This window comes from Oncorhynchus mykiss, chromosome 15 (genome assembly GCF_057628025.1).
Source record: "Oncorhynchus mykiss isolate SJ-2025 chromosome 15, ASM5762802v1, whole genome shotgun sequence".
In the NCBI taxonomy this organism is placed as follows: Eukaryota; Metazoa; Chordata; class Actinopteri; order Salmoniformes; family Salmonidae; genus Oncorhynchus; species Oncorhynchus mykiss.
Genome location: NC_143036.1, coordinates 44,053,634 through 44,067,370, shown reverse-complemented (window position 1 = coordinate 44,067,370; position 13,737 = coordinate 44,053,634). Strand labels below are relative to the sequence as shown.

General features: G+C 42.5%; 8 non-coding genes across 8 annotated transcripts; all 8 read right to left on the bottom strand.

The window, feature by feature from the left end:
- Nucleotides 1-1,575: 1,575 nt before the first annotated feature.
- On the bottom strand, nucleotides 1,576-1,647 carry trnap-ugg (transfer RNA proline (anticodon UGG)). Its single transcript has one exon. It is a non-coding gene; the product is annotated as a tRNA-Pro (tRNA).
- A 5,499-nt stretch (nucleotides 1,648-7,146) lies between these two features.
- Nucleotides 7,147-7,218, bottom strand: trnap-ugg (transfer RNA proline (anticodon UGG)). The gene has a single exon. It is a non-coding gene; the product is annotated as a tRNA-Pro (tRNA).
- An 841-nt stretch (nucleotides 7,219-8,059) lies between these two features.
- On the bottom strand, nucleotides 8,060-8,131 carry trnap-ugg (transfer RNA proline (anticodon UGG)). Its single transcript has one exon. It is a non-coding gene; the product is annotated as a tRNA-Pro (tRNA).
- Nucleotides 8,132-8,972: 841 nt separating this feature from the next.
- Nucleotides 8,973-9,044, bottom strand: trnap-ugg (transfer RNA proline (anticodon UGG)). Its single transcript has one exon. It is a non-coding gene; the product is annotated as a tRNA-Pro (tRNA).
- An 858-nt stretch (nucleotides 9,045-9,902) lies between these two features.
- Nucleotides 9,903-9,974, bottom strand: trnaq-uug (transfer RNA glutamine (anticodon UUG)). The gene has a single exon. It is a non-coding gene; the product is annotated as a tRNA-Gln (tRNA).
- Nucleotides 9,975-10,832: 858 nt separating this feature from the next.
- Nucleotides 10,833-10,904, bottom strand: trnap-ugg (transfer RNA proline (anticodon UGG)). Its single transcript has one exon. It is a non-coding gene; the product is annotated as a tRNA-Pro (tRNA).
- An 855-nt stretch (nucleotides 10,905-11,759) lies between these two features.
- On the bottom strand, nucleotides 11,760-11,831 carry trnap-ugg (transfer RNA proline (anticodon UGG)). The gene has a single exon. It is a non-coding gene; the product is annotated as a tRNA-Pro (tRNA).
- An 855-nt stretch (nucleotides 11,832-12,686) lies between these two features.
- Nucleotides 12,687-12,758, bottom strand: trnap-ugg (transfer RNA proline (anticodon UGG)). The gene has a single exon. It is a non-coding gene; the product is annotated as a tRNA-Pro (tRNA).
- Nucleotides 12,759-13,737: the final 979 nt, after the last annotated feature.

The window sequence follows — 13,737 nt, the reverse complement described above, 5'->3', positions numbered from 1 at the left end:
AGAAACAAATGAAGAAAGAGCTAAATGTAGATTTTAACAATTAAAAAGTAGACATCAAAATCAATTGGATCTCATTTCATTTGATCCGATTGACGCACCGGTATGTGAATAAAAAAACAAAAAAACATTGGAATCTCTCAGTTTTAAATTAGAAATGTCACACATTTTGCACTGGATGCTTCTCAGTCCTACCATAACTGCTGATGTTACACCTCTGCATTTTTGGTGAAATGTGGCAGAGCGAGAGCAATGTTTGTCAAAACATGACACATCCCTAAAATCTGTATTCTCATACTAATGTCTATAGCTTCAGAACGGTTTGACCTACAAAATAGTTTGCCCATTCTTTGGAAAGGGGAGACTCTCACAAACACAATGCTGTTCTCAGTTTTGCTCTACGACCCCCACAAGTGTCAAGGGACTCGTCTGAAGGTAACCTATGTCCCGGTAAAAGGACAGGTTTTTTAACCAAGGAAGAATTTAATACATGTTGTGCGATGCTGAACCCACTAGTGCAGAGCACAATGGATTAGCAGTCCATTGCCTTAATCACTTGTCCACCTGGTCCTGCGCTCCAGTGGTAGCAGTCGCCCCTCCAACCAGTTGCCCAAGATCCGCCTGTCTCACATTGTTAAAGGCTCTTCAAAAGGGCTCATCCGGGATTTGAACCCGGGACCTCTCGCACCCAAAGCGAGAATCATACCCCTAGACCAACGAGCCATTTATTTCAAGACATTGTTTTGCAGTCACCAGCAATGACGGTGAGAATATGCATTGACAGGTCGATGTTGCCAGGCCACAGTGGATCACGTGAGTGTTGGTGGTATACTTGTGAGCATAGCTATCTTCCAAGCAGTTGACCAGGTTTCAGTTCAAATACTCTGTAATTCATCTGCTGAGTCTTTCAGATTCAATCTTCATTAGCTGTAACAGCAAGAAACAAATGAAGAAAGAACTAAATGTAGATTTTAACAATTAAAAAGTAGACATCAAAATCAATTGGATCTCATTTCATTTGATCCGATTGACGCACCGGTATGTGAATAAAAAAACATTGGAATCTCTCAGTTTTAAATTAGAAATGTCACACATTTTGCACTGGATGCTTCTCAGTCCTACCATAACTGCTGATGTTACACCTCTGCATTTTTGGTGAAATGTGGCAGAGCGAGAGCAATGTTTGTCAAAACATGACACATCCCTAAAATCTGTATTCTCATACAAATGTCTATAGCTTCAGAACGGTTTGACCTACAAAATAGTTTGCCCATTCTTTGGAAAGGGGAGACTCTCACAAACACAATGCTGTTCTCAGTTTTGCTCTACGACCCCCACAAGTGTCAAGGGACTCGTCTGAAGGTAACCTATGTCCCGGTAAAAGGACAGGTTTTTTAACCAAGGAAGAAATTAATACATGTTGTGCGATGCTGAACCCACTAGTGCAGAGCACAATGGATTAGCAGTCCATTACCTTAATCACTTGTCCACCTGGTCCTGCGCTCCAGTGGTAGCAGTCGCCCCTCCAACCAGTTGCCCAAGATCCGCCTGTCTCACATTGTTAAAGGCTCTTCAAAAGGGCTCGTCCGGGATTTGAACCCGGGACCTCTCGCACCCAAAGCGAGAATCATACCCCTAGACCAACGAGCCATTTATTTAAAGACATTGTTTTGCAGTCACCAGCAATGACGGTGAGAATATGCATTGACAGGTCGATGTTGCCAGGCCACAGTGGATCACGTGAGTGTTGGTGGTATACTTGTGAGCATAGCTATCTTCCAAGCAGTTGACCAGGTTTCAGTTCAAATACTCTGTAATTCATCTGCTGAGTCTTTCAGATTCAATCTTCATTAGCTGTAACAGCAAGGAACAAATGAAGAAAGAACTAAATGTAGATTTTAACAATTAAAAAGTAGACATCAAAATCAATTGGATCTCATTTCATTTGATCCGATTGACGCACCGGTATGTGAATAAAAAAACAAAAAAACATTGGAATCTCTCAGTTTTAAATTAGAAATGTCACACATTTTGCACTGGATGCTTCTCAGTCCTACCATAACTGCTGATGTTACACCTCTGCATTTTTGGTGAAATGTGGCAGAGCGAGAGCAATGTTTGTCAAAACATGACACATCCCTAAAATCTGTCTTCTCATACAAATGTCTATAGCTTCAGAACGGTTTGACCTACAAAATAGTTTGCCCATTCTTTGGAAAGGGGAGACTCTCACAAACACAATGCTGTTCTCAGTTTTGCTCTACGACCCCCACAAGTGTCAAGGGACTCGTCTGAAGGTAGCCTATGTCCCGGTAAAAGGACAGGTTTTTTAACCAAGGAAGAAATTAATACATGTTGTGCGATGCTGAACCCACTAGTGCAGAGCACAATGGATTAGCAGTCCATTACCTTAATCACTTGTCCACCTGGTCCTGCGCTCCAGTGGTAGCAGTCGCCCCTCCAACCAGTTGCCCAAGATCCGCCTGTCTCACATTGTTAAAGGCTCTTCAAAAGGGCTCATCCGGGTTTTGAACCCGGGACCTCTCGCACCCAAAGCGAGAATCATACCCCTAGACCAACGAGCCATTTATTTCAAGACATTGTTTTGCAGTCACCAGCAATGACGGTGAGAATATGCATTGACAGGTCGATGTTGCCAGGCCACAGTGGATCACGTGAGTGTTGGTGGTATACTTGTGAGCATAGCTATCTTCCAAGCAGTTGACCAGGTTTCAGTTCAAATACTCTGTAATTCATCTGCTGAGTCTTTCAGATTCAATCTTCATTAGCTGTAACAGCAAGAAACAAATGAAGAAAGAGCTAAATGTAGATTTTAACAATTAAAAAGTAGACATCAAAATCAATTGGATCTCATTTCATTTGATCCGATTGACGCACCGGTATGTGAATAAAAAAACAAAAAAACATTGGAATCTCTCAGTTTTAAAATAGAAATGTCACACATTTTGCACTGGATGCTTCTCAGTCCTACCATAACTGCTGATGTTACACCTCTGCATTTTTGGTGAAATGTGGCAGAGCGAGAGCAATGTTTGTCAAAACATGACACATCCCTAAAATCTGTATTCTCATACAAATGCCTATAGCTTCAGAACGGTTTGACCTACAAAATAGTTTGCCCATTCTTTGGAAAGGGGAGACTCTCACAAACACAATGCTGTTCTCAGTTTTGCTCTACGACCCCCACAAGTGTCAAGGGACTCGTCTGAAGGTAACCTATGTCCCGGTAAAAGGACAGGTTTTTTAACCAAGGAAGAAATTAATACATGTTGTGCGATGCTGAACCCACTAGTGCAGAGCACAATGGATTAGCAGTCCATTAACTTAATCACTTGTCCACCTGGTCCTGCGCTCCAGTAGTAGCAGTCGCCCCTCCAACCAGTTGCCCAAGATCCGCCTGTCTCACATTGTTAAAGGCTCTTCAGGGATTTGAACCCGGGACCTCTCGCACCCAAAGCAAGAATCATACCCCTAGACCAACGAGCCATTTATTTCAAGACATTGTTTTGCAGTCGCCAGCAATGACGGTGAGAATATGCATTGACAGGTCGATGTTGCCAGGCCACAGTGGATCACGTGAGTGTTGGTGGTATACTTGTGAGCATAGCTATCTTCCAAGCAGTTGACCAGGTTTCAGTTCAAATACTCTGTAATTCATCTCCTGAGTCTTTCAGATTCAATCTTCATTAGCTGTAACAGCAAGAAACAAATGAAGAAAGAGCTAAATGTAGATTTTAACAATTAAAAAGTAGACATCAAAATCAATTGGATCTCATTTCATTTGATCCGATTGACGCACCGGTATGTGAATAAAAAAACAAAAAAACATTGGAATCTCTCAGTTTTAAATTAGAAATGTCACACATTTTGCACTGGATGCTTCTCAGTCCTACCATAACTGCTGATGTTACACCTCTGCATTTTTGGTGAAATGTGGCAGAGCGAGAGCAATGTTTGTCAAAACATGACACATCCCTAAAATCTGTATTCTCATACAAATGTCTATAGCTTCAGAACGGTTTGACCTACAAAATAGTTTGCCCATTATTTGGAAAGGGGAGACTCTCACAAACACAATGCTGTTCTCAGTTTTGCTCTACGACCCCCACAAGTGTCAAGGGACTCGTCTGAAGGTAACCTATGTCCCGGTAAAAGGACAGGTTTTTTAACCAAGGAAGAAATTAATACATGTTGTGCGATGCTGAACCCACTAGTGCAGAGCACAATGGATTAGCAGTCCATTAACTTAATCACTTGTCCACCTGGTCCTGCGCTCCAGTAGTAGCAGTCGCCCCTCCAACCAGTTGCCCAAGATCCGCCTGTCTCACATTGTTAAAGGCTCTTCAGGGATTTGAACCCGGGACCTCTCGCACCCAAAGCGAGAATCATACCCCTAGACCAACGAGCCATTTATTTAAAGACATTGTTTTGCAGTCACCAGCAATGACGGTGAGAATATGCATTGACAGGTCGATGTTGCCAGGCCACAGTGGATCACGTGAGTGTTGGTGGTATACTTGTGAGCATAGCTATCTTCCAAGCAGTTGACCAGGTTTCAGTTCAAATACTCTGTAATTCATCTGCTGAGTCTTTCAGATTCAATCTTCATTAGCTGTAACAGCAAGGAACAAATGAAGAAAGAACTAAATGTAGATTTTAACAATTAAAAAGTAGACATCAAAATCAATTGGATCTCATTTCATTTGATCCGATTGACGCACCGGTATGTGAATAAAAAAACAAAAAAACATTGGAATCTCTCAGTTTTAAATTAGAAATGTCACACATTTTGCACTGGATGCTTCTCAGTCCTACCATAACTGCTGATGTTACACCTCTGCATTTTTGGTGAAATGTGGCAGAGCGAGAGCAATGTTTGTCAAAACATGACACATCCCTAAAATCTGTCTTCTCATACAAATGTCTATAGCTTCAGAACGGTTTGACCTACAAAATAGTTTGCCCATTCTTTGGAAAGGGGAGACTCTCACAAACACAATGCTGTTCTCAGTTTTGCTCTACGACCCCCACAAGTGTCAAGGGACTCGTCTGAAGGTAGCCTATGTCCCGGTAAAAGGACAGGTTTTTTAACCAAGGAAGAAATTAATACATGTTGTGCGATGCTGAACCCACTAGTGCAGAGCACAATGGATTAGCAGTCCATTACCTTAATCACTTGTCCACCTGGTCCTGCGCTCCAGTGGTAGCAGTCGCCCCTCCAACCAGTTGCCCAAGATCCGCCTGTCTCACATTGTTAAAGGCTCTTCAAAAGGGCTCATCCGGGATTTGAACCCGGGACCTCTCGCACCCAAAGCGAGAATCATACCCCTAGACCAACGAGCCATTTATTTCAAGACATTGTTTTGCAGTCACCAGCAATGACGGTGAGAATATGCATTGACAGGTCGATGTTGCCAGGCCACAGTGGATCACGTGAGTGTTGGTGGTATACTTGTGAGCATAGCTATCTTCCAAGCAGTTGACCAGGTTTCAGTTCAAATACTCTGTAATTCATCTGCTGAGTCTTTCAGATTCAATCTTCATTAGCTGTAACAGCAAGAAACAAATGAAGAAAGAACTAAATGTAGATTTTAACAATTAAAAAGTAGACATCAAAATCAATTGGATCTCATTTCATTTGATCCGATTGACGCACCGGTATGTGAATAAAAAAACATTGGAATCTCTCAGTTTTAAATTAGAAATGTCACACATTTTGCACTGGATGCTTCTCAGTCCTACCATAACTGCTGATGTTACACCTCTGCATTTTTGGTGAAATGTGGCAGAGCGAGAGCAATGTTTGTCAAAACATGACACATCCCTAAAATCTGTATTCTCATACAAATGTCTATAGCTTCAGAACGGTTTGACCTACAAAATAGTTTGCCCATTCTTTGGAAAGGGGAGACTCTCACAAACACAATGCAGTTCTCAGTTTTGCTCTACGACCCCCACAAGTGTCAAGGGACTCGTCTGAAGGTAACCTATGTCCCGGTAAAAGGACAGGTTTTTCAACCAAGGAAGAAATTAATACATGTTGTGCGATGCTGAACCCACTAGTGCAGAGCACAATGGATTAGCAGTCCATTACCTTAATCACTTGTCCACCTGGTCCTGCGCTCCAGTGGTAGCAGTCGCCCCTCCAACCAGTTGCCCAAGATCCGCCTGTCTCACATTGTTAAAGGCTCTTCAAAAGGGCTCGTCCGGGATTTGAACCCCAGACCTCTCACACCCAAAGCTAGAATCATACCCCTAGACCAACGAGCCATTTATTTCAAGACATTGTTTTGCAGTCGCCAGCAATGACGGTGAGAATATGCATTGACAGGTCGATGTTGCCAGGCCACAGTGGATCACGTGAGTGTTGGTGGTATACTTGTGAGCATAGCTATCTTCCAAGCAGTTGACCAGGTTTCAGTTCAAATACTCTGTAATTCATCTCCTGAGTCTTTCAGATTCAATCTTCATTAGCTGTAACAGCAAGAAACAAATGAAGAAAGAGCTAAATGTAGATTTTAACAATTAAAAAGTAGACATCAAAATCAATTGGATCTCATTTCATTTGATCCGATTGACGCACCGGTATGTGAATAAAAAAACAAAAAAACATTGGAATCTCTCAGTTTTAAATTAGAAATGTCACACATTTTGCACTGGATGCTTCTCAGTCCTACCATAACTGCTGATGTTACACCTCTGCATTTTTGGTGAAATGTGGCAGAGCGAGAGCAATGTTTGTCAAAACATGACACATCCCTAAAATCTGTATTCTCATACAAATGTCTATAGCTTCAGAACGGTTTGACCTACAAAATAGTTTGCCCATTCTTTGGAAAGGGGAGACTCTCACAAACACAATGCTGTTCTCAGTTTTGCTCTACGACCCCCACAAGTGTCAAGGGACTCGTCTGAAGGTAACCTATGTCCCGGTAAAAGGACAGGTTTTTAAACCAAGGAAGAAATTAATACATGTTGTGCGATGCTGAACCCACTAGTGCAGAGCACAATGGATTAGCAGTCCATTACCTTAATCACTTGTCCACCTGGTCCTGCACTCCAGTGGTAGCAGTCGCCCCTCCAACCAGTTGCCCAAGATCCGCCTGTATTGTTAAAGGCTCTTCAAAAGGGCTCGTCCGGGATTTGAACCCGGGACCTCTCGCACCCAAAGCGAGAATCATACCCCTAGACCAACGAGCCATTTATTTCAAGACATTGTTTTGCAGTCGCCAGCAATGACGGTGAGAATATGCATTGACAGGTCGATGTTGCCAGGCCACAGTGGATCACGTGAGTGTTGGTGGTATACTTGTGAGCATAGCTATCTTCCAAGCAGTTGACCAAGTTTCAGTTCAAATACTCTGTAATTCATCTGCTGAGTCTTTCAGATTCAATCTTCATTAGCTGTAACAGCAAGAAACAAATGAAGAAAGAGCTAAATGTAGATTTTAACAATTAAAAAGTAGACATCAAAATCAATTGGATCTCATTTCATTTGATCCGATTGACGCACCGGTATGTGAATAAAAAAACTAAAAAACATTGGAATCTCTCAGTTTTAAATTAGAAATGTCACACATTTTGCACTGGATGCTTCTCAGTCCTACCATAACTGCTGATGTTACACCTCTGCATTTTTGGTGAAATGTGGCAGAGCGAGAGCAACGTTTGTCAAAACATGACACATCCCTAAAATCTGTCTTCTCATACGAATGTCTATAGCTTCAGAACGGTTTGACCTACAAAATAGTTTGCCCATTCTTTGGAAAGGGGAGACTCTCACAAACACAATGCTGTTCTCAGTTTTGCTCTACGACCCCCACAAGTGTCAAGGGACTTGTCCCGGTAAAAGGACAGGTTTTTTAACCAAGGAAGAAATTAATACATGTTGTGCGATGCTGAACCCACTAGTGCAGAGCACAATGGATTAGCAGTCCATTAACTTAATCACTTGTCCACCTGGTCCTGCACTCCAGTGGTAGCAGTCGCCCCTCCAACCAGTTGCCCAAGATCCGCCTGTATTGTTAAAGGCTCTTCAAAAGGGCTCGTCCGGGATTTGAACCCGGGACCTCTCGCACCCAAAGCGAGAATCATACCCCTAGACCAACGAGCCATTTATTTCAAGACATTGTTTTGCAGTCGCCAGCAATGACGGTGAGAATATGCATTGACAGGTCGATGTTGCCAGGCCACAGTGGATCACGTGAGTGTTGGTGGTATACTTGTGAGCATAGCTATCTTCCAAGCAGTTGACCAAGTTTCAGTTCAAATACTCTGTAATTCATCTGCTGAGTCTTTCAGATTCAATCTTCATTAGCTGTAACAGCAAGAAACAAATGAAGAAAGAGCTAAATGTAGATTTTAACAATTAAAAAGTAGACATCAAAATCAATTGGATCTCATTTCATTTGATCCGATTGACGCACCGGTATGTGAATAAAAAAACTAAAAAACATTGGAATCTCTCAGTTTTAAATTAGAAATGTCACACATTTTGCACTGGATGCTTCTCAGTCCTACCATAACTGCTGATGTTACACCTCTGCATTTTTGGTGAAATGTGGCAGAGCGAGAGCAACGTTTGTCAAAACATGACACATCCCTAAAATCTGTCTTCTCATACGAATGTCTATAGCTTCAGAACGGTTTGACCTACAAAATAGTTTGCCCATTCTTTGGAAAGGGGAGACTCTCACAAACACAATGCTGTTCTCAGTTTTGCTCTACGACCCCCACAAGTGTCAAGGGACTTGTCCCGGTAAAAGGACAGGTTTTTTAACCAAGGAAGAAATTAATACATGTTGTGCGATGCTGAACCCACTAGTGCAGAGCACAATGGATTAGCAGTCCATTGCCTTAATCACTTGTCCACCTGGTCCTGCACTCCAGTGGTAGCAGTCGCCCCTCCAACCAGTTGCCCAAGATCCGCCTGTATTGTTAAAGGCTCTTCAAAAGGGCTCGTCCGGGATTTGAACCCGGGACCTCTCGCACCCAAAGCGAGAATCATACCCCTAGACCAACGAGCCATTTATTTCAAGACATTGTTTTGCAGTCGCCAGCAATGACGGTGAGAATATGCATTGACAGGTCGATGTTGCCAGGCCACAGTGGATCACGTGAGTGTTGGTGGTATACTTGTGAGCATAGCTATCTTCCAAGCAGTTGACCAGGTTTCAGTTCAAATACTCTGTAATTCATCTGCTGAGTCTTTCAGATTCAATCTTCATTAGCTGTAACAGCAAGAAACAAATGAAGAAAGAACTAAATGTAGATTTTAACAATTAAAAAGTAGACATCAAAATCAATTGGATCTCATTTCATTTGATCCGATTGACGCACCGGTATGTGAATAAAAAAATAAAAAAACATTGGAATCTCTCAGTTTTAAATTAGAAATGTCACACATTTTGCACTGGATGCTTCTCAGTCCTACCATAACTGCTGATGTTACACCTCTGCATTTTTGGTGAAATGTGGCAGAGCGAGAGCAATGTTTGTCAAAACATGACACATCCCTAAAATCTGTATTCTCATACAAATGTCTATAGCTTCAGAACGGTTTGACCTACAAAATAGTTTGCCCATTCTTTGGAAAGGGGAGACTCTCACAAACACAATGCTGTTCTCAGTTTTGCTCTACGACCCCCACAAGTGTCAAGGGACTCGTCTGAATGTAACCTATGTCCCGGTAAAAGGACAGGTTTTTTAACCAAGGAAGAAATTAATACATGTTGTGCGATGCTGAACCCACTAGTGCAGAGCACAATGGATTAGCAGTCCATTGCCTTAATCACTTGTCCACCTGGTCCTGCACTCCAGTGGTAGCAGTCGCCCCTCCAACCAGTTGCCCAAGATCCGCCTGTATTGTTAAAGGCTCTTCAAAAGGGCTCGTCCGGGATTTGAACCCGGGACCTCTCGCACCAAAAGCGAGAATCATACCCCTAGACCAACGAGCCATTTATTTCAAGACATTGTTTTGCAGTCGCCAGCAATGACGGTGAGAATATGCATTGACAGGTCGATGTTGCCAGGCCACAGTGGATCACGTGAGTGTTGGTGGTATACTTGTGAGCATAGCTATCTTCCAAGCAGTTGACCAGGTTTCAGTTCAAATACTCTGTAATTCATCTCCTGAGTCTTTCAGATTCAATCTTCATTAGCTGTAACAGCAAGAAACAAATGAAGAAAGAGCTAAATGTAGATTTTAACAATTAAAAAGTAGACATCAAAATCAATTGGATCTCATTTCATTTGATCCGATTGACGCACCGGTATGTGAATAAAAAAACAAAAAAACATTGGAATCTCTCAGTTTTAAATTAGAAATGTCACACATTTTGCACTGGATGCTTCTCAGTCCTACCATAACTGCTGATGTTACACCTCTGCATTTTTGGTGAAATGTGGCAGAGCGAGAGCAATGTTTGTCAAAACATGACACATCCCTAAAATCTGTATTCTCATACTAATGTCTATAGCTTCAGAACGGTTTGACCTACAAAATAGTTTGCCCATTCTTTGGAAAGGGGAGACTCTCACAAACACAATGCTGTTCTCAGTTTTGCTCTACGACCCCCACAAGTGTCAAGGGACTCGTCTGAAGGTAACCTATGTCCCGGTAAAAGGACAGGTTTTTTAACCAAGGAAGAATTTAATACATGTTGTGCGATGCTGAACCCACTAGTGCAGAGCACAATGGATTAGCAGTCCATTACCTTAATCACTTGTCCACCTGGTCCTGCGCTCCAGTGGTAGCAGTCGCCCCTCCAACCAGTTGCCCAAGATCCGCCTGTATTGTTAAAGGCTCTTCAAAAGGGCTCGTCCGGGATTTGAACCCGGGACCTCTCGCACCCAAAGCGAGAATCATACCCCTAGACCAACGAGCCATTTATTTCAAGACATTGTTTTGCAGTCGCCAGCAATGACGGTGAGAATATGCATTGACAGGTCGATGTTGCCAGGCCACAGTGGATCACGTGAGTGTTGGTGGTATACTTGTGAGCATAGCTATCTTCCAAGCAGTTGACCAGGTTTCAGTTCAAATACTCTGTAATTCATCTCCTGAGTCTTTCAGATTCAATCTTCATTAGCTGTAACAGCAAGAAACAAATGAAGAAAGAGCTAAATGTAGATTTTAACAATTAAAAAGTAGACATCAAAATCAATTGGATCTCATTTCATTTGATCCGATTGACGCACCGGTATGTGAATAAAAAAACATTGGAATCTCTCAGTTTTAAATTAGAAATGTCACACATTTTGCACTGGATGCTTCTCAGTCCTACCATAACTGCTGATGTTACACCTCTGCATTTTTGGTGAAATGTGGCAGAGCGAGAGCAATGTTTGTCAAAACATGACACATCCCTAAAATCTGTATTCTCATACAAATGTCTATAGCTTCAGAACGGTTTGACCTACAAAATAGTTTGCCCATTCTTTGGAAAGGGGAGACTCTCACAAACACAATGCTGTTCTCAGTTTTGCTCTACGACCCCCACAAGTGTCAAGGGACTCGTCTGAAGGTAACCTATGTCCCGGTAAAAGGACAGGTTTTTTAACCAAGGAAGAAATTAATACATGTTGTGCGATGCTGAACCCACTAGTGCAGAGCACAATGGATTAGCAGTCCATTACCTTAATCACTTGTCCACCTGGTCCTGCGCTCCAGTGGTAGCAGTCGCCCCTCCAACCAGTTGCCCAAGATCCGCCTGTCTCACATTGTTAAAGGCTCTTCAAAAGGGCTCGTCCGGGATTTGAACCCGGGACCTCTCGCACCCAAAGCGAGAATCATACCCCTAGACCAACGAGCCATTTATTTCAAGACATTGTTTTGCAGTCGCCAGCAATGACGGTGAGAATATGCATTGACAGGTCGATGTTGCCAGGCCACAGTGGATCACGTGAGTGTTGGTGGTATACTTGTGAGCATAGCTATCTTCCAAGCAGTTGACCAGGTTTCAGTTCAAATACTCTGTAATTCATCTCCTGAGTCTTTCAGATTCAATCTTCATTAGCTGTAACAGCAAGAAACAAATGAAGAAAGAGCTAAATGTAGATTTTAACAATTAAAAAGTAGACATCAAAATCAATTGGATCTCATTTCATTTGATCCGATTGACGCACCGGTATGTGAATAAAAAAACATTGGAATCTCTCAGTTTTAAATTAGAAATGTCACACATTTTGCACTGGATGCTTCTCAGTCCTACCATAACTGCTGATGTTACACCTCTGCATTTTTGGTGAAATGTGGCAGAGCGAGAGCAATGTTTGTCAAAACATGACACATCCCTAAAATCTGTATTCTCATACAAATGTCTATAGCTTCAGAACGGTTTGACCTACAAAATAGTTTGCCCATTCTTTGGAAAGGGGAGACTCTCACAAACACAATGCTGTTCTCAGTTTTGCTCTACGACCCCCACAAGTGTCAAGGGACTCGTCTGAAGGTAACCTATGTCCCGGTAAAAGGACAGGTTTTTTAACCAAGGAAGAAATTAATACATGTTGTGCGATGCTGAACCCACTAGTGCAGAGCACAATGGATTAGCAGTCCATTACCTTAATCACTTGTCCACCTGGTCCTGCGCTCCAGTGGTAGCAGTCGCCCCTCCAACCAGTTGCCCAAGATCCGCCTGTCTCACATTGTTAAAGGCTCTTCAAAAGGGCTCGTCCGGGATTTGAACCCGGGACCTCTCGCACCCAAAGCGAGAATCATACCCCTAGACCAACGAGCCATTTATTTAAAGACATTGTTTTGCAGTCACCAGCAATGACGGTGAGAATATGCATTGACAGGTCGATGTTGCCAGGCCACAGTGGATCACGTGAGTGTTGGTGGTATACTTGTGAGCATAGCTATCTTCCAAGCAGTTGACCAGGTTTCAGTTCAAATACTCTGTAATTCATCTGCTGAGTCTTTCAGATTCAATCTTCATTAGCTGTAACAGCAAGGAACAAATGAAGAAAGAACTAAATGTAGATTTTAACAATTAAAAAGTAGACATCAAAATCAATTGGATCTCATTTCATTTGATCCGATTGACGCACCGGTATGTGAATAAAAAAACAAAAAAACATTGGAATCTCTCAGTTTTAAATTAGAAATGTCACACATTTTGCACTGGATGCTTCTCAGTCCTACCATAACTGCTGATGTTACACCTCTGCATTTTTGGTGAAATGTGGCAGAGCGAGAGCAATGTTTGTCAAAACATGACACATCCCTAAAATCTGTCTTCTCATACAAATGTCTATAGCTTCAGAACGGTTTGACCTACAAAATAGTTTGCCCATTCTTTGGAAAGGGGAGACTCTCACAAACACAATGCTGTTCTCAGTTTTGCTCTACGACCCCCACAAGTGTCAAGGGACTCGTCTGAAGGTAGCCTATGTCCCGGTAAAAGGACAGGTTTTTTAACCAAGGAAGAAATTAATACATGTTGTGCGATGCTGAACCCACTAGTGCAGAGCACAATGGATTAGCAGTCCATTACCTTAATCACTTGTCCACCTGGTCCTGCGCTCCAGTGGTAGCAGTCGCCCCTCCAACCAGTTGCCCAAGATCCGCCTGTCTCACATTGTTAAAGGCTCTTCAAAAGGGCTCATCCGGGTTTTGAACCCGGGACCTCTCGCACCCAAAGCGAGAATCATACCCCTAGACCAACGAGCCATTTATTTCAAGACATTGTTTTGCAGTCACCAGCAATGACGGTG